The 20,535-nt window shown below is 36.7% G+C and overlaps 1 protein-coding gene across 8 annotated transcripts in view; it reads right to left on the bottom strand.

The window, feature by feature from the left end:
* Nucleotides 1–20,535, bottom strand: part of PDSS2 (decaprenyl diphosphate synthase subunit 2) — a 251,517-nt gene that overhangs the window by 119,922 nt on the left and 111,060 nt on the right. The window lies entirely within an intron of this gene.

Here is a 20,535-nt window from a genome sequence, read left to right as displayed (position 1 = left end):
CCAGAATTTAAAACCAGAGTTTTCTGCTAAAAGAACTGTTTAGATACATTTAATTCATCCTAAAATATAAATAAAATATAAATAAATGATTCATGATTATTCATTCCCAAAGGTTCTGATGGGGAGAAGCAAGATAAGAAAAGAGGGCAGCAGATACCAGAGGTGGTGAATGATCAAGTGCTGTGGGGAGAGGAAACAAATCTACCACCTTTCTACAGCTGAAACTGGCCCAACCACTGCACCTTCTCCTCCCCATATTTCTCTCTCCCCTCTCCTGTGTCTAATCATGGATTCTCATGCCAGCCTTCTGAATCCACACCACTTATCTCTACTTCTGGGAGAGGTAAATAATATGGCTTATTAAAATATGCACATATCTAAATAACATACATTAAAAGAAAATAACTGATAAAATGCACTCTAAAACTCCAGTCAAATGTGCATAAGCTTCTGCCAATCCTGTATATTGTGAGCTCCTGGGTTGCACGAAGCACTGTGTCTGGTGCCACCTTTACACCAGAAACACATCAGAATGCTGCTCTCAAGGAGCCTAAAGCCTGGCAGAGACAGAAAATAATAAACAGAGACATCTGAAAACGTCCCCCACTCACCTCAGAAAATACATTAACTTTGTAAAGAGATAAAACTACACATTCCAGTCAGCTAACATTTTATTCCAGCTTTCAACTGAAATACCACACAGCATCTTAAAAAGTCTGGATTTAAAGAATTAAATGGAGAACTGGAAGCTCATATAATATAATATAATCCAACTCATAGACAGACACTTCTACTCCCTAAGGCTTTTTTATAAACAGGCAGCTGAGAGTGTGGCTGCCTACACTGTTGTGCTTATTCTGACCAAACTGCAATGTCTCTCTAATTTTCCAAGAAATCTCATCTTTTTCCACTTTGTGTGGGTTTTATGTTGCCATTCATGCTTTTATACATATCCACATTTAATCAGCGTGGTCCTCTGCTACCATTATTGTCTTCCCTACACACTGGTCTAGTTAATTGTTATGTCCACAGTATGGTTTCTTTAAAGGAAACCAGTTTCCTTTCACCCGTCTGCTTCTTAAATGTTCTTCCAATCAAGTCCAATCACTTAAAGAGCATCCTAAGCCTATAGTCATTTTAATATACAGATATTAAAAAATATCGATGACTCTTTTCTTTATAAATGAATGTATCTGTAAATAGGCTTAAAATTAGGAAGGCTGCAAGGAGTACGATAAATCTGAAATATCTGAGAATGAGCCACCAACTTCTGCCATTAAAAACCTTTGTGATACTTGATGATACCCAAATGGTTCACAAAACCAATTTGGAAGTCAAAGATCAGTAGAACGAAATAAGGAAAAAGAGTCATTTAATAAACACTCAATTCAGAGTACATATGGCTCTATTACAAGCAGCTAAAATATGTTCATCTTAATATAAAAATTTCATGACCATGAAACAGCCCACTGAGTTAATTTACGGGGAAAAAAAGATTTACAAACTAAATATTTTGATTATTTGTAATTTAAAATTCAGAACAAATGAAAACAGAGAGATCTGTCAACCTGGATTATTCTGATTATCGTTAACATCAATAAGTTTATTAATGTGTGATTACTTTTGTGTGTCAGACCCTAGAAATATATTTAGGGGGTGAAATGGGAATGCTCCGTGGAAGAGGTGACAGGAGAGCTGGGCTTTACTTGGAAGAAGAATACTGAGCTCAGTGAAAGCAAGGACACAGCCACTGGCCTCCTCTGGTGCCCCGGGCAGGGCGGGTTGCCACAGCAGTGCTAGGATGGGGTGGGGGGGTCCCCATTCAGCTCGCTGTCTTTGCTGCTGCTGCTGCCGCCACCGCCACCACCACCACTGGTCCCAACAGGGCTCACTGCCCCTGCCAGAAAATGAACAGAGTCGACAGCTGCCCTGGAATGGTTGGAGAAAGGCTGCAGCCAGCAGACACAGGAATATGGGCGGAGCGTAGGTTTAGGACAAAGGCATGGGTGTCTCCTCTCAGACAAGGCTGAGAGGAAAAGAAATGAGAACAATACAAGAAAGGAGAGAAGTCCAGGAACACCCTTCATCTTCTGGCCAGGGCCCCAAATGACTTGGATAAATTAAGGAGAACAAGATGATTGAATTGCTACTATTTGCCAAAAAAGTCATTTTAACCCAGACACAAAAGAAAATTAACAGGCTTCTGTTTATATTTTGCTTCACTTAGGTTAACTATACTGAAGAAATGCGAGTTCACAGTTGGGTCTTAGGTACCTAAGTCAAATATTCACTGCCAGTTAATTATCAGAATGTCAAGTCATCGTACTACCTAATTTCACCAGCATACTTTCATCTGGACACAAGAGCCCTGCTGTGGTCCAAAACAGAGACCTACATATTAATCAGAGTGGTGTGACAGAATTAACTCAGTTTGAAGACAGCAGAGAAATGAATAAGCTAACTTAGCTCTTTGTCTTCATTCTCATTCTAAAGAAAAGATAATACAGTGAAGACTTTGTCAGGGAAGGTAATACAGAGATAACTCTGGCTTGTCCTTTTAGCCCTTTTAAGAGATAAAAATGCACCCACAGTTCAGGCTTCCTGGGCCTAAAGTTTAGGTAATAATTTAAACAGTTCATAATCGAACTGCTTTCCACTATAAAGGTCTTGCTGGACCATAAGCCCTTCTCCATAGGAGAGGACTGAGCCAGGAATCCTGAGAGGAGAGATTGAAGCCTTAGTGCTAACACCTGGGAAAGGAAAGGATGCTGGGTTGTTTCTCAGGGAGCTAAAGGTAAAGGTAGGTGGTTTTCATTCTGAAATCCTTGATACCACCAGCAGTTTGATTTCTTTGTATTTCCACAAAGACCTTATAATTATTCTATTATTTTATATATTGAGTTGTTAAATGGCATTACTGTTTGTTGGAGATTTATTAAGTTATTAGTTACAAATATTTCTTCATATAATATTTGATTTAAAGCCTAAAGTGAGAAGATCTACCCTGCACTATCTGTATATGTTATGTAGTTTGATAATATATTAAGTCAAAAGAAAATTACATTAGACTCTGCTCATTAAAAACACATTTAAAATTCAAGTCCATTTAGCAAAATAAGCATGTTTTAATATTCTGTTTCTTTTTTCTCTAACGTGTAATTTTGACAGAAACTGGGGTAAAAAATAAGACACAGTGCAGTCCTTGAAGGGCTTGTAATCTGATTAGGAGAAAGACAAAAGCAGATAATGTCAATGAACTATGGTAAATATTGCAGTCATTAAGAATATGTTTGGAGTAAGAAGACCTGGTTTACCGGTCATACGATCCTGCTAGATAATTTATCTATATAAAGATACAGATGAAGATAATTTAGATACAGAGAATTTAACTATATCTATATAAAGATCACTATATAGTGATTACTATATAGTGATAAAGTATATATCACTACTGACCCTCTAATATTGTCATGGGTCATGAATGAGACAATATGTATGATGCCTGGCACATGGTCTGCTCAGTACATGGCAGCTATTACTGCTATGACTGCTAATGTCTGTATAGACTTATGTACAGTGTGCTAGGGGAGCCCAGAAAAGGGGAATTTAGGTCAGCCTGGGGTCAAGGAAGATTTCCTGGAGAAGATGAGGGTTCACCTGTGTCCTAAGGAACAGGAGAGAGTGAGATGAAGAACAGTAGAAATGGTGTGTAACGCTGAGGAAATACTTGGTACGTGCTGGCAGGTCTAGTGCAATAACAGTCATGACTCAGTTCCCCCTCTCCTTGGCATTCTACAGCAGAGGTGCTTCTTCTTCCACATGGCTCACCATCTATCCTCCCCAGAAATACCCACCCTTCCCCTCACTGCTATGTTAGTTTTGTCCTTTTAAGGATAATTTAGCCCTATAAAGGAAGGGAGACCAGGCCTCTGTAGAACCCTACCTGCTCTTTCCTTTTGTCTTAGTGACATGAGAAGAGGTGAACTGCAGAGGCACTGTAGCTGGTAGCTAAGAGTTGAGGCTCTGGAGTTAAGACTGCCTAGATTCATATCCTGACACCATCACTGTGTCATTTTGGGCAAGATGCTTTTACCTCCGTATCCTTCAGGTTTTTTCCATCTGTTAAATGGGGATGATAATCTCTTACGGTTGCTGTGAGGATTCAGTAAGTTAATGCACATAAGAAAATTAAGAACAGGGTCTGGATGCTAAAAAAGTATTAGCTATTAACTATAACCCAGTAAAACTAAACTAAAAACTCTGTTTCAGGGAAAGGACACCCTTGAGAAAGTAGAGAACATAACAGATTAGAAATGTGGTCATCTGTGGGGGGCAGAAGGAAAAAGCAAGAATAAAAAGGGCAAAAAAAGAAGTATGATGTCTACTGAGTACATATTTGATGCCAAAAGTACTGCATTAAGTGCTTCCTATGTACTTTCAAATGATTCTTTTCAAGGTTTATTTATTTATCTTAGAGAGAGAGGGAGACGTAGAATCTCAAGTAGAGTCCCCACTGAGCACAGAGCCCAACTTGGGCTCAATCTCATGACCTGAGTTGAAATCAAGAGTCAGACACTCAACTGACTGAGCCACCTAGGCACCCCAGTTTTCCAAATGATTCTTAGAACAGCTGTGCTAGGTAGGTGGTGGTGTCCCTATTTTTACACATGAGTACATGGGGCTCAGAAAGGTCAAGGAGTTTGTCTAGACAAACCATCAGGACCATGATTTAAAACCATAGATGGATGAATACAGCCGTGGTCTCCCAACACCTACTTCTCTTCACCAGAATGATAAAAATAGACTCCATTTCCTTAGATTGAAAATTATGATATCAAAGTTCACATTGCTGAGAAGAAACATGAGCTGCCTATGTTTTCATATCATTGTCTAGTCCTACTCCAGGAAATATAAACATTTACTCATGTTCTGATTTCAATGTGCTTTGGTGAAGATTCGATTTCATAAAAATCATGAGATACATATATAAAGCTAGAGAACCTTGTCTAGAAGTTCAGAGTATATTATCATTACACAATGTATAACAAAAATATTATTCTCTAGAATTCCAATTTTACATTTTCAGACAAAAATAACTTTTCCTATATTTGTTTTATAACATGAGGTAGGTCCAACTCTAATCTCTGATTTACATTTTTTTCAAGCTGAAATATTATGTAAGGCATTCTGTCGGTCTTTAATATGCTTGTGATTCATATTCCATATTAACTTGGCTTCTTAGGTATTTTTTTTTCCTGCCAAAGAACATAAATTTCTTATAACAAAATGAGAATAAAGTTAGAAAAAATAGTTAAAATCACGGAAAAGGTGAATAATAGGAGACTATCTGGTTATATATAAAGCATTAACTTCAAGAGTTGAACCCAGAATTATAAACTCTATCTTCTGGATCTTTTACATACACAGAAGGACATTTCATATTGTCACTTCTTTGTCAATGGGGATGTTTTCCTCAAGCATGGAGGAAAATCTCTTGCCTCTGTCTCTGTCTCTATCACACACACACACACACACACACACACACACACACACACAGGTTTTGTCACATGTTGGTCCTATACTGATGAAAAAGTACCAATCCTCAGGGAAACCTTCAAATACTCTAAGAAGCTGCAAATGTGGGGGTTGGGGGGTGGTGAGCAGACAGTCCTCTATAGAGACATTTTATATGCATATATACTATTTTTAAGCCTAAAATATATATAATTTTTTCTTTAATTACAGTTTCCCATATAACCATTAGTAGGTTCCAGTGATGCAAGCCATATTTATTAGAGGCAGCATGTCAAATAGGAGTTGACAATTACAGTCTCTATCAATACATATTATGCCAGACGGTAATGAGCCATCCACAAAGGGCTAGCCATCCAAAATAATCACGCTGCTTTCCAGAGAAATGTCGAAGAGGTTATGGTTTATTACACAGTGCTCATTAGATATACAGTGGCAGCATTAGCAATTTTTCCTTCATTTGCGTCTCATTTAAGGATCTGCCCCCACAAGCACAGTCAAATTAGTACACAAGGTTAAAACCATTATGCCCAGAAAAAAATTAAGTTGTATTTTATTTTACAGTAATGGTGGATCAAAGGTCCTTGGAATCTATTATTTGCGAAACCATTATCTAACACAGAATATTAACAAAAGGGAAAAGAAAAGCAATGCCCTGCCAGCATGGCTTTGACAGGAACAAAGACAGACTGTTTGAAATAAGCAAACACCACATTACTTAATTAAATACCCCTAAAAAAAAACTATTTTAAAAATAACATTAAGGTTGTGACATCAACTGACAAAAGTCACAAAATTAAAGTTAATGATGAAGCACCAACCTATATTTTCAAATGCCTCATTTACATCAACTTATTTTTAAACATTTTTTACCCTGCTTTTGTGCTTAACTTGGTTATAAATTCACTTATTGCGATAAATACTTATTTTCTTAAAAAGATAACTAAGTTTCTCATTTTGGTAGCAAACCCACATTTATTGATATCTAATAAACTGGGATTTGGGCTATAACTATTACATCCAGAAAAGTCTGGTCAAGAGGGGAGATCTTGGAGTAACTTACAAAAATTAAAATAGATACCACTAAATAATAGCTACTTAATAGATTTTGTCAAATCATTAGATAACTGATTAACAGCATCTGAATCGGGATAAACAGAGCAAAGAGATCTTTTGAAGAGATTTCTAAAGTCCTTACTGGTTGTTAATAAAATGCTAAAATTCATTACAATTAGAAGGATAATATTTCAAATATAGTTTCCCCATATGTTATTATTAACAGCTTGCAATTGTTGTCAATATTCAAGGATCCCTTGCTTGTCTTTAATGGACATTTATGGAGTGCCTGCCACATGTCGAACTCTGTAATAGGCTCTGAGAATTCATTAAAAAAAAGGAATAAAACTACAGCTCAGTTCTCAAAAAGCTGATTGCCAGATCAGTGAAGGGTTTAGACAGCAAACCAAATGACTTTAATCCTGGGCCATAACTGCTATCCTAGAAGTAAACACAGGGTTCCAAGGGAGCCCAGAGGAAGGAGATCTCATCCAATCTTGATGGAATAAGAGAAGGCATTCCAAAGGAAGCAGCACCTAAAAGTGGGACCAAAAGGATAATTCTACTCAGTAGGGAACTATAGAAAAGAAATATGCTGGGAATGTGGAGAAGTGGAGAGTGAAGGGACTGCAGTGGGACTGTTTACCTTTGATCATCAGAATACCCCATTTTAAGGAATCTCTTTTAAACATTGGTCCTGGGGGGATCCCTGGGTGGCGCAGCGGTTTGGCACCTGCCTTTGGCCCAGGGCGCGATCCTAGAGACCCGGGATCGAGTCCCACATCAGGCTCCCGGTGCATGGAGCCTGCTTCTCCCTCTGCCTATGTCTCTACCTCTCTCTCTCTCTGTGACTATCATAAATAAAAAAATAATAATAATAAAATAAAATAAAAAAATAAAAAAAAATAAACATTGGTCCTGATCAGGAGAAAATATCCTGAAGCCAGAATGATGGACTTTATAAATAGTCTTTTTGTTTTAAATTTGTTTTAAATTTGAAAAATCTTATCTTAAGGAAAATATTCCCTGGGGTCCATATATGGTAAATCAGGTTTCAGAGTGGATCAATGTATTATCCATTCAATGTTAATTGAAGGTAACATGTACGTGTGACTGAATAACTTGACATGACAAAAATCTGAATTTCATTGGCTATTCTAATTGATTTTTATCCCCACAAATGAGGGAAGTAGCCTTGTCTTTTTTCCCCTTAAACTGACAAAAGTATAAACTATGATGTATTATATGTCTAATATGTGTCTATGATATATTGTATATATATTCTCAAAGTATATGTTATACTAATAAACTTTTAGAAGATAGAGAGCAGACTGATTAATTCTTTTGGTATGGTACCCAGTACAGTTCAGTGTAATCAGATATCTACAAAAGTATTTTTTTCAAAGATTTATGTATTAGAGAGAGCACTCGCATGCACACACACGCACAAATGGGGTGGTGGGAAGGGCAGAGGGAGAGGGAGAGAGAGAATCTCCAACAGACTCCCTACTGAGTGTGGAGACTGTTGTGGGGCTTTATCTCTACCACCCTGAGAGCACGACATGAGCTGAAATCAAAGGTCCGATGCTCAACCGACTGAGCCACCAGGTGCCCTGCATTTTTTTTTCCTGCATTTTTTTTTTAATGGAAATGACATTATGTCCTAGCACAGTGATTCTACATAGCTATAGTCTATGATACAGTAGATTCCCATGTGGATTTGGCATCATGATAGTAATATTTCATTTCTTCCAGAGTATAGCAAATTTCCTCTTTTTGTGAATTTGTGCCATTTCTAAACTAAGTCTTACATATCTATGCTCATTTAGTTTTTTACATGACTGCTACTCCCTTTCCTAAATAATGTTTCAATTTAGAAGTATTTGATCTTCCAAGATTTTCATCTATTGAACAACAAATGAGTATAGATTCTAAAGAGTTTTTAAAGCTATACATAAAGCTACACCCATAACTATGTAAATATAGCTTTGTATAAATGGTTACAACATTATTCCTGACTTTCAATTTTGCTTGGTTTGATTTTTTTCTGGAAAGAAAAAGCCCCAGAGCATCAGAAGTCCTAAAGGTACAGAGTATCATGAGATCGTGATCATAATACAACAATAAGAAGTTATATTGTTGGGGCACCTAGGTGGCTCAGTCAGTTAGGTATCTGCCTTCCAGGGTCCGGGGATCAAGCCAAGCCCTATGTCAGGCTCCCTGCTCATGCTCTCTCTTGCTTGCCCTTTTTCTCAAATAAATAAAAAAAATCTTTTTAAAAAAGAAGTTATATCGTTGAACTGCAGACAAGGAAAAAACAATGGGGCTCTATACTGGTCATTTATTGCTCCAAGTTCATTTCATTACTATGTGTAATAATGAATCTCAAGGAACAAAACAAGAATAAGACTCTTGATGGTGGACAGAGAAGAGCATCGGTGGCCTGCTTCACAAGGCCATCCAGACATTCTTCTGGAACAGCCATTTTGTCAGTGTGTCTTTTCTTCGCGCAATTCTAAAGACCATCATCTATTTATTTGCCCTCATCTCTGCCTTATTATAGAGAGTATAATATGGTTTAGGTATTACTAGATGATGTTCAATAGCAGATAAAAAGCACAACCAGCACATGTGGGGAAAACAAAGGACAAGAGTGGGATAAGGGATAAAGTACGATAAATTGAGAATGAAAGACAAAAAATGGAAGAGAGGGAGGAACCCACAATAATCTAATAGTCTGATCGACAGACTTTAAAGGAGTCCCCAGAAATAAGGTCTTTTTCTCTGTGTATGATGGACCCCTTTTTTTTTTTTAAAGATTTTTATTTACTTACTTGAGAGAGAGAGAGAGAGAGAGAACACAGAGGGAGAAGCAGACTCCCTGCTGAGCAGGAAGCCCAATGTAGGGCTAAATCCCAGGACTCTGAGATCATGACCTGAGCTAAAGGCAGATGCTTAACCAACTGAGACACCTAGGCGCCCGATGTGGTGGACCTATTTTATATTCAATGTAAAGATGTTTGAAAAAAGTATTAGGTTTGATGACCATGCATTCTCCAAAGATAGTATACAGATGAAAACCTTGTCTGACCTCTCAGTTTTAGGACAGAAGGGGAACTCTGAGAGAAACTACCAGGACTTTGGGTTATATCCACCGCCTTATTCCATGTGTGAAAAGTTTCTGTGGCATCTGGGTGGCTTAGTTGGTTAAGCAGCTGCCTTCAGCTCAGGTCATGATCCCAGGGTTCTGGGATTGAGCCCTGTGTCGAGCTTCCTGCTTGGGAGCTCCTCCCCTCCTCCCTCCCTCTTTCTTTAATCTGCTTCTCCCTCTCCCTCTCCCTCTGTGTTCTCTCTCTCTCAAATAAATAAATAAAAATCTTTTTAAAAAAGTTTCTGATATAATAAACATCATTTATAAGAAAGGACCCCAGCTTTTATTGTTTGAAAATGGCACTAAATTAGTAATGGTCATCATTTTTAGAAGAAAAAATATTGGAGCACATGTTGTTTGATGAGACCATCTAGGTCAGTGGCTCCCTATCTTGAGTTTCAAGGTGTTTTTAAAAAATATATTTATTTATTTATTTTAGGAGGGGAAGGGCAAAGGGAGGAGAGAGAGAGAATCCCAAGCAGACTCCACACTGGGCAGAGCTCGACTTGGGGGCTCGATCCCAGGACCTTGAATCATGACCTGAGTCGAAACCAAGAGTTGGCTGCTTGACCAACCCAGGAGCCACTCAGATGCCCCTGGAATTCCTAGATCTTTAAGGATTCTTCATTGCAGGTAAAGAATTCTTCACAGAGGTGTTATTTTCCCCTTTCCAAAATGTCTAAGGATCGTTTGTTCACCTCTGGATAAAGGCACATCTGTTAATAAACATTTCAATTTTCCTTAGCTTTGTACACATTAATAAGATGTGATAGTAGTAGTTATTTCATGGTCATCAGATGTTCAGATCGTCAGTTATAAGTGTATCTGATATAATGGAAAATTGAATAATTATTATTTTACCTATGAAGTGTATTTAGTAAGCAGAATCTTTTTTATAGGAGGGTGAGAGAATAGCAAAAGAAGCTCTGGGTAGTAAAGAGGTTAGGAGGCTATTATCACAAAGTCTACTACACTGGGTGATTTCCCTCCACTATTTAAAAAAAATTTAAATTCAATTAGCCAACATATAGTACGCCATTAGTCTCAGATGTAGTGTTCAACAATTTATCAGCTGCATATAACACCCAGCGCTCATCACATCACGTCCTTCCACTTTTCCTTGGCCATCCTCTTTCTCTCACGAAGGCATTCTAAGAGTCGCTGTCCACTCCAACAACACATTTAACAGGAGGCCAGAAGAGGTCAGTGGAGAGTAGTGTTAGGCATCCCATCCTCCCACCTACAGGGCTGGGCTCCAGCACATTTCAGGTCTCTGTCTACCCAAAAAAGAAAAGAAACTAAGAACACAGAATAAAACATTATACTGAGTTTTTTAATCTGCCACAATCAGACTTGAAGGCTGTTGTAATGTTTAACCTATAAAAGAAAAAAAAGGTTCGAAGTAGAAAACAAATTCTGTGTGGTTGTAAAATATAACTTTTTATACCAAAAAGTTCCTTGAAGAGGACAATGACAATATAATAAAAATGATAATGCCTGGATACTGGCATAACAATCCTATTTTTTCTGAGATAATAATTCATTATTTCTCAAAAATGTTCAAGTTGCAGATATATAAAAATTCCCATTTAAATATACTCAATATCTGATTATCTGTGTTATGGGGGGGGGGGCAAAAAAAAAAAAAAAGAGTATGTGATTAATACGAGCTAGAAAGTCCCAGTTTCTAAATTGATTCTAAAACAAATAGAACAGAAAAATTAAACATGCTGTTTTGAATGTTTTAAATATTAAAATTTTTCTTCTCTTTTTATCTTCAGGGAAGTGTAAACTAAATAGAAAGCTCTATGCCTATTTTTTTATTTAAAGATTTTATTTATTTATTAGAGAGAGAGAGCAAGCATGAGTTGGGGGAGAGGCAAAAGGAGAGGGAGAGGCAGACTCCTGCAGAGCATGGGGTCCAGCGCAATTTGGGGCTTGATCCCAGGACCCTGGATCATGACCTGAGCTGAGGGCAGACACTCACCAACTGAGCCACCCAGGTGCCCCATTTAACTACATTTAAAGTTGAAGAATTATAAGGAAAAAGATTGTAAACTTTTAAATAACAGTTACTCTATTTTTACTTGTCTCTCTTAGGAACTTCCTTCACTAAAGGGCCACCTATGAGGTGTAGGTAGCATCTAAAAGGAAGCCTTAGCTAGTCCTTCACAGAGGAACTACTTTCTCACCAAAATGGAGGTTATGGTCTCTAGTGTATTTATTGAGGATAAGTTTGCAACAGCACACCAGGCACAGAAAGAATGTAAACCATAAGAGACTCTGTGGTATCTGGCTTTATGAAACTAAGAGGGGAATCAGTAAAATGAGAAAATGCTAAGGAAAGACCATTTTAATGAGTGGGTATGTTCAACGGTTTACAAAGAGGTCCAAGTTACCTTGCCTACCCCTTAATTGTTCCTGAGGAAGATGAACTTCCAGCCAAACAAAATTTGCAGTGGTAACTTTGAAAATAACAAGTTGACTATGAAACACTGCAGGTGTGTCAAAAAGAATGGGTTTTGAACAATTTAAGCTATAAATTGAACACAAACCTGATAATTCACTACTATTCCACTGAAGTTTCTGAATATTCTGATTTTTTAAGCTTATTGTTTTTTGTTAAATTAAAACTGCTCTGGACTATCTACAAGGAGAGATAAAAAGTAAATTCCCATTAAAAAAAAAATCCTGAACTGAAGTATATAAAATTAAATACAGAAATGCATTTTAAGTGCAAAAAATCCTTCTACTGTTGCCAGTAAACAACTAACAAAGGGGAGTTCAGTAATTTCACAGCCGTATTTTCTCACTCTCCTTCACTGAGAACACAGTCGTTTGCATGGCATAATAAGCTGTAAATTATAAACATTTTTACATAGCCTGCTGCAAAGAAAAGTCTGCCAGCTTTCTGCTATATTGGATAGTGTTCAAGTGATTAACTATAGCTTTGGAAAGAAGGGGTGGTAACTTGTTTTGCGTCTCAGTTTGTTGGTTCTCTTATGCACAGCCTCTAAAAATCCGTTACATCATTATTTGCAATGAATATGTAAGTAATTACAGAAGAGTAATAGAAGCTCTATATTTCTGCAGGATGTAAATTACCCATGGACAGCAGCAAATCTTGTAGGTGCATAATTATCCAAGTATTTCCTTGAAACACTGCCTCCAATGAGTATGAATATAGTGGTTTTCAATACCAAAATTTGTAGCACTGAGTATTTCAGGATTAATGACCAATGAGATACAGTTTGTTCCTGGTCTATAGGAAAAGCTCATTAGATAGAATATCTTAGGGCCCAAGTCTGTTTTAGAAAGTGGTTCGTGTAAAAAAGGAAAACATACAGTTATCTGTATTTCCCAACAGATAAAGAATAAATTTGCAAAAGGAAATGCACAGTTAAAGAGATATGGCTTGCAAATGTAAATGTTTTTATTTTTAAATTGTAGAGAGCCCTATCATGATGCACAGTCAACCTCAAAACAAAAAGAGATTTTTGTCTCATTAAATCAACACTAATTCATGGAGCACTTGAGTGCCTACCATAATGCTAGGGCTTTGGTGGCTAAAGAAAACCTGGTTTCTATCTAACTACACAAATCAGTACTGCCAAACATAGAACATAAAAATCTGCATTTAGTGCTGAGGATGTCAAGATGCGTAAAAAAGTATATTTAGGGCACCCTAATCCAGAGGCTATGTACAGTAATGGAAAGAGCATGGATTCTATGGCTAAATGGGGTTTCAATCCCAAGTCTGCCATTCACTTACACCATAAACCTGATTAAGTTAAATTTCTATAAGCCAGTTCCCCAAGAAAAGCTATTCTTAACTATGTCGTAAGGATTAAATAAATTAATATAAAAAGTACACGGAACTGGTACCAGACACACAAAAAAATGTAATATGTGGTAGCTCTAGTAATAATTACTATTTTTCTGTATTCATCACACTCAGCCTTGTCTATAGCAGGTGCTCAACAAACAGCTGTTGACTAAATGAATGAATCAGTCAATGAGTGAACAAATCTAGTAGAGGGCTAAGATAGGTATATAAACTATTACAAGATACACAAGAAGTGTCTCAAAGATACAAAATATAACAAGGCTCAGTGGTGGGAGACACGCTAGGTTGAAAGATAACTAAAACACAGGCTTTTACCTCTAGAAGGTACTGTCTAGTGGGAAAACATATACATAGATGAGTCATTACAAAACAATGTGTTAAGTGTTTTAAAAATTCATAGAACATTCCCTCTAGGTTCTGGCTTTAATAGAGCCATGGCTTTTCCTGGAGTATGGAAAGCTTTGTATCTTTGTGAGTGGATATACTTAACCATCTATAAACCACAGGCTGAGGAGTTGAGAGGTAGGACCAGTGCTCTCATTATTTCTTCACCATCTTGAGAAAACCACTGATCCTTTGAACTACTTTCCGCCACCACTCCTCTCCTCTGTTATCCTGCATTCATCAGAGTCTCTGGTATCTTGTTCAGTTCTGTTGTTATCCTGGCTGACTTCAATCACACGAACTGCCTGTTCTGTAGTTTCTCAATCTACTCAATTCAGTCTCCACTACAATCCATCACCCTCACTCTTAGGCACAATAGGAACTTACCATTCAGAACTGTTCTACTTCTAAAATGTTCAGTTTGAATCTACTCTCTGTCTACAACCTCTTAACCTCTGAGCTCTCTCCCGGCATTACTACTCCAACCCAGAATATGAATCATCAAGACTTCCAGAACTCGATCACTATTTTCTCCCTAATTTTGGACCGCCGTAGCCTCACTTCCTTCCTGATCAAATCTAAATACTTTATTTTTTTAAACTTATTTTTTTGTTGAGTAATCTTTACCACCAATGTGGGGCTTGAACTCATGACCTGGAGACCAAAAGTCGCATGCTCCTCCAACTGAGCCAGCCAGGAGGCTCAAGCCTAAATAATTTATTAAGTCAAGCATTCCTTTACACATACTCTTTTCTTGGTGGGCAAAGAAAAATCGATCATTCTCTTACCTTCTTCACTTCTATTTTAGAGCTGATGGGAATTGTTGTGTTAAGGAATTTATATTTAATCCTGTAGGAAATGGGACATCATTGAAGAATTAAGGATATTTTACTCCACTTACAAACTTAAATACTTGAGAAGAGGAGGGAATGGGGAAATCTTAAAAAAAAAAAAAAAAAATGAAGACCCAGGATACCAAGAACTACAGGGAGGAAGGATGCTAGGATTAGAGAAATAACTGGCCTGAGTATCTGCTTTGTTTTCCTCTATTATCACCATCACCCAGCTACACAATCCAAGAGTGAGAAAAGTCCAGGAGCATAGTGGAGAAGGGAGTTCCTCAGGCACTGCAGGTGCCAGTTCTCTAATAGCATCTTATGCAAGGATTATCTGTTAAGGTTTAAAAGTTAAGTTCCAGAAACAGACTTCTAGAAATTAAATTGCATCAATAGTGTCAGAAAGCTACTAGATGTATTTACCTTGTCACTAGAGGCCAGGGACTATTTCTTATTAATATTCATTCGTATGCTCAGCCCTGTGCCTTGCAGAGAGGATATAGTCAGGATGTGCTATATTGTACCACAAGCTACTTGAACCTAGCTGAATATATGCCCTGTTAGTTGAGCTCCTTGACCTGAAGTCCATTATTATCCCCATCTTATATATAAATAATCACACAGAGTGTGATTAAGGGACTTGCTTAGGTCAAAAAGCCAATCAGTTATATATTTGTGACAAGGACCCAGATCTCTAGCCCTTATACCCATGTCTCTATTATACTACACTCTCCACTAGTGGGGGTACCTTGAGTCTGGGTTCCAAGGATCAACAGGAAGGATGGAGCTACTCAGCAAACTCTGCCACTAAACATTTTAAGGGACTGCAAGTCTTCTACCATATAAAGCTAACATTTTGTTATGATGAGTGTCAAGAATTAAGCTTTGTTTAAAATGCAGAATTAGAGGCGCCTGGGTGGCTCAGTTAGTTAAGTGTCTGCCTTTAGCTCAGATCATGATCTCAGGGTCCTGAGACTGAGCCCTGCGTCCGGCTCCCTGCTCAGTGGGGAGTCTGCTTCTCCAGAACTCTCCCTCTTCTCTGCCTCCCACTCCTTGCTAACACCCTTTCTCTCTCAAATAATTTTTTAAAATTTAAAAAATAAATTAAAAAATGCAGAATTAGACACTGGACATTGTGAAAGATTGGGAAAGATTTAAACGTTTTTACCAATACCAAAATAAGGTATACACTGTGTTTTTTGCTGTGATATAGTCAGGCAGGCCAATCTATAGCAAGATATTTATATACAATAAACGAACACTCAGCTGAGTAGATTGGTAGCTGAGCCCACCTACTTTTTGTGGCTAATTATACTTGTTTTGTAAGAGGCTGTTCTTATTTTGTGTTTTTCCAACAGCTCTGGTGAAGTAATGACTTGTGATGTACAGTACGCTGAACATAAAGAGCCTTCCCCTTTCTTGTTCAACATATAATTGCTGCATTTGTGCATGCTGTGTAAGTTGAAAATAACAATAAAAAGTTAATGAAAATAAGTACTGGTTGTAATGAATTAGTAATATTGCTAGATTTGTATCTGGAGTTTATTTTTATTGTTGTAAGTAGAATACAATCAATAGGAATATGTAATCAAAGTGTACATGCTTTCATCTCTTGAGATCTCTCTGAAAGGGAGCTGAGATATCTTTAGGAAATTATTTTCAAAAGCCTACTCTAAATTCAATTATTCGGCATAATCATTTTAAATCACTGTCAATAAGCACTCCTCATTTTCAAGGTTCTTGTAGTACAAAAAGATATGTTTCTTAAATAGGTTTTTATTGCCTTATAAGTATGAAATATAACTTTCTTTTAATCTTCAAATTAATTTTAATTATACAAAACAATATGAATAGATTCTTTATAAAAAATTAAATGTTACAAATAAAGTCTCCTTTGATGATTTCTCTATAGCTGTTCCCAGAACCACCTCCCTACTTCTTCCAACCACTCTTTTTTTTTTTCTTAGATTTTTTTTTTTATTCATGAGAGACACAGAGAGAGAGAGGCAGAGACACAGGCAGAGGGAGAAGTAGGCTCCCTGTGGGAGCCTGATACCGGACTTGATCCCAGGATCCTAGGATCTCAACCTGAGCCAAAGGCAGATGCTCAACCACTGAGGCACCCAGGTACCCCAGCAAACCTGTTTCATTCTCTTTTATCAGAGTTAATAAAGTGTTGGAAATTTCAGGCAATAAAGGTAGAATGAAAATATGTGATCTATTTATAACTGCTAGTTACCATTATTTTCTAAGTAGCTATATCAATTAATGTCCCTACTAACAAAGTATTCAGGTGCTTAATTCCTTACACACTCACAAACACTGAGTATCAAACTTTTTAATCTTTGTGAATCTGACAGGGAAAAACAGTGATTTTTGTTTCAATTTGTCCATTTTGATGAATTCCAGCCTTTTTCCCCTTTTATTTACTAACCATCTCCATGTTTGTGTTGTATTATCTTCTGGACTTACAAGATCTTCACCTGATTTGTTTATTAAAAATTGACTCTTCGGTTTTTATGTTGCAAATATTTTTGTGACTTTGGCATTTTCTTTTCTTTTTTTTTTTAACTTTAGCATTTTCTTTTGACTTTATGGTAATTTTTTCCCACTGAAGAATTACGTTTTGTGCAGTCAAATATGTTTTTTGTTTATAGTTTCAGAGTTTGGAAACTTTTAGGAAGGTTTTCCTTGCTTGAAGATTAAATAATTTTTAAAAATTAGAAAAACAATAATTTAACATTATTATATTATTATTAATCAGCCATGACTGCCATCTATGTGTTAGAAATATGCTGAATGCTGGGGTAACATGAAGAAAATAGATCATCTGATTTATGTTTCATACCACACAGAGTACATACACAGTCTTCTGTTATCAGTATTACAAATAAGTAGAGAAAATGATGAGTCCATAATTTTATTCTTATTCATCAGTTCACCTGTCACCCAGGAGGAACACTGCCCCAACAGCAGCTCATTCTCCTCCCTCTAGAAATGATGTTGAGGGCAACACAAACTCAGAAGAGTCTAAAACCTACCAGTAAAACTTCAAGCCATATAGACAGCAGAATGGAAGCTGTGGATAACAGAGATTAGTAAATAAAATGCAGTGAAAGATGGAATAGGTCAAAATATGAAGGGAAAACAAAACAAACTTTTGATGGGATTTTTAAAATTTTAGGGGCATCTGGTTGGCTCAGTCATTTAGGTGGCCACCTCTAATGATTTCTGCTCAGGTCATGATCTCAGGGTCCACATCCAGCTCTGAGCTCAGCAGGGAGTCTGCTTGAGATTCTCTCTCTCCCTCTGCTTCTCACCCCACCTTCCACACCTGTGCTTATGTTCTCTCTCTTTCCCCCTCTAATAAATAAAACTATAAAAATCAGATAAAATAAAAAAATTAGTAGATATTCTACAGCACTTTTTGTTAAGTGAGGTATTTTTTGTATATTTAAATGATATTCCACTAATACTTTTCTTCCTTGAAATGTCACTTTACATAGCTAAGTTAAAAATTTGATTTTCATGTTCTATGAAGAGTACTTTAGAGTCTGCGTTACAGCTCACATCCTGAATTAGAGGTTGCAAAGAACTAATAATAAGGTATAGTCACTGTGAGATACAGTCCATGTTAAACTACTCTAAAAGTTACAAACTGAAAAATGTATGATTCTAATGTTTATTTTGGTCTGCTACATTTATGTTCCACTCAAGTTCAGCCATGCAAAGATTTAAAAGAATACTCTGTCCAAGGCACTGGTGTGCTATAAATATGTACAAAGCTGGGCAAGGTAGTCTAGATGAATAGACAGGGAGAAAAGAAAATGTGTTTGGCAAACTTGTTTCAATCTCATCTACCAGAGTTAACAAAAGATGTTGGGAAATTTCAGGCAATGAAGGCAGAGTGAAAATATGTGATCTATTTATAACCGTTAGACGAGAAATAAGGGTCTGTTCTTGCTAAAACAACCAAGAAAGGTGAAGCATTAGTAAAGAAAATTCACCTAAATTTCTTTAAACTTAATAATTATGTTACATTATTACAGAGAAGTCTGTACTTTGTAATATCATGTTTTATATATCCTAATTTTTTTGTATATAAAATTAAAATATTCTATCATTAAGATAAGTTATAAACTTATTTTCTCGGGAGTAGCTAGGGATGCTTGGAAACTTAGAAATACTTTTAAAAATTTTATTGAAGTATAGTTGACATATAACGTCATATTAGTTTCAGGTGGACAACACAGCAATGTGACAGTTCCATATTTTACACAGTGCTCACCACTCTTAGTTACCATTTGTCACCATAAACATTATAGCAATACTTTTTTGATTGATCACTTTTGCAACCAATTTTTTAAGTCAGGATTGGTGGAATAAAACTAAAGTCCATAGCCTTGTTTGCAAAAGGCTATGGTAGATGATAATAGTGCAATTTTATAAATGTAGCTCTCTTACTTGTTTTTCAAAATGTAGTTATTACATTTTAGCCTCACTTCTGCCTCTCTTGGCTATTAAATGATAAGTTTACTAAACATATCCACAGGTTATATCCATCAGTTATACCCTTAGGCCAAACAAAAGAGGTCACCTAACTCACTTTTGGTCCCTTAGGTAATTTACTCAGGTCCCATTATCTGACCTCAAAGTCAAGTTTATGAGAGAAAAACACAAACAATGTAAATCCCAGCAGTTTGGAGGTGAATTAAAAAGCTCCCAAGTCAGTACTTCGCTCAAATGTTAAATAATTCACTGTGGCATTATAGATACAAGCCTCCAGCAAAAGTTACACTTGAACAATTAAGGAAGCAAGAGCCAAACAAATGACTTCAGGGGTAGAGAAACAAATTAATGGTTTCTCAGAGTACTGTGCCAAATTACAGTTTCACATTAACAAGTGTGTAAAATACCCAAACAGCACCAATGACTTACTAGATCAAGTTTGATAATGGAAAATAGCCTGGAACAACATACCAGGATTATTTGTTAAACTTAATTATGGATTCTGTACACTTGGGTATGAAACCCATTTATATTCTTTATAAAGTTTTTATATTCATAATGTACCACCTACTCTTTTGCAAAGTTCTTTTACAATTATTCCAAATAATCATCTGTCAAATATTATATTCTTATAAAGGATCAGAAAGTGATGCACCTGTTTCTTAGTGGCTAGATAAGAAATTCGAAACACAAGATCACATCACAACACTGTGTACATATGGATACCAGGACCCACGCAACAGAAAGGGTACACACTATATCACTTACCAACTAGAAGACTTTAGACAATTCTTAATCTCACTATTAGCTTCTTTTTATGCAAAATGGGGATAATTCCTTTATGCAACAAATATTTATTGAACATCTATTATACATCAAATAGTACTTTCCAAGGGTTGTTTTTATTTTAGGATTAGAGATAATAAAAACATAGCTGGTGTTCATTAGAGGTATGTAGGGTTACCCAATTGCATGAGCAGAGGTCTGACTAATTAAATATTCACCAAAGTAGGCAGGCTGAAAATCAACAGTTCCTAAGGGAAATAGAGATACATGGGACATAGGGTGATATGAGATCCATTTGCTTTCCAAAAACAAGGTTATTGGTATTCATTATAGATCTTTATGTATTTTCTCTAGTTAATTCAACTAAACTCAGTCAAGGGCTTTCTCATAATATGGTAGTTTTGAGCTCTAATTTGAACAGGTTGGGGGGAAGG

This window comes from Canis aureus, chromosome 7 (assembly GCF_053574225.1).
Source record: "Canis aureus isolate CA01 chromosome 7, VMU_Caureus_v.1.0, whole genome shotgun sequence".
Classification (NCBI taxonomy): Eukaryota; Metazoa; Chordata; class Mammalia; order Carnivora; family Canidae; genus Canis; species Canis aureus.
Note: the sequence above shows the minus strand (reverse complement) of the source record. Positions and strands in the feature narration are given on the sequence as shown.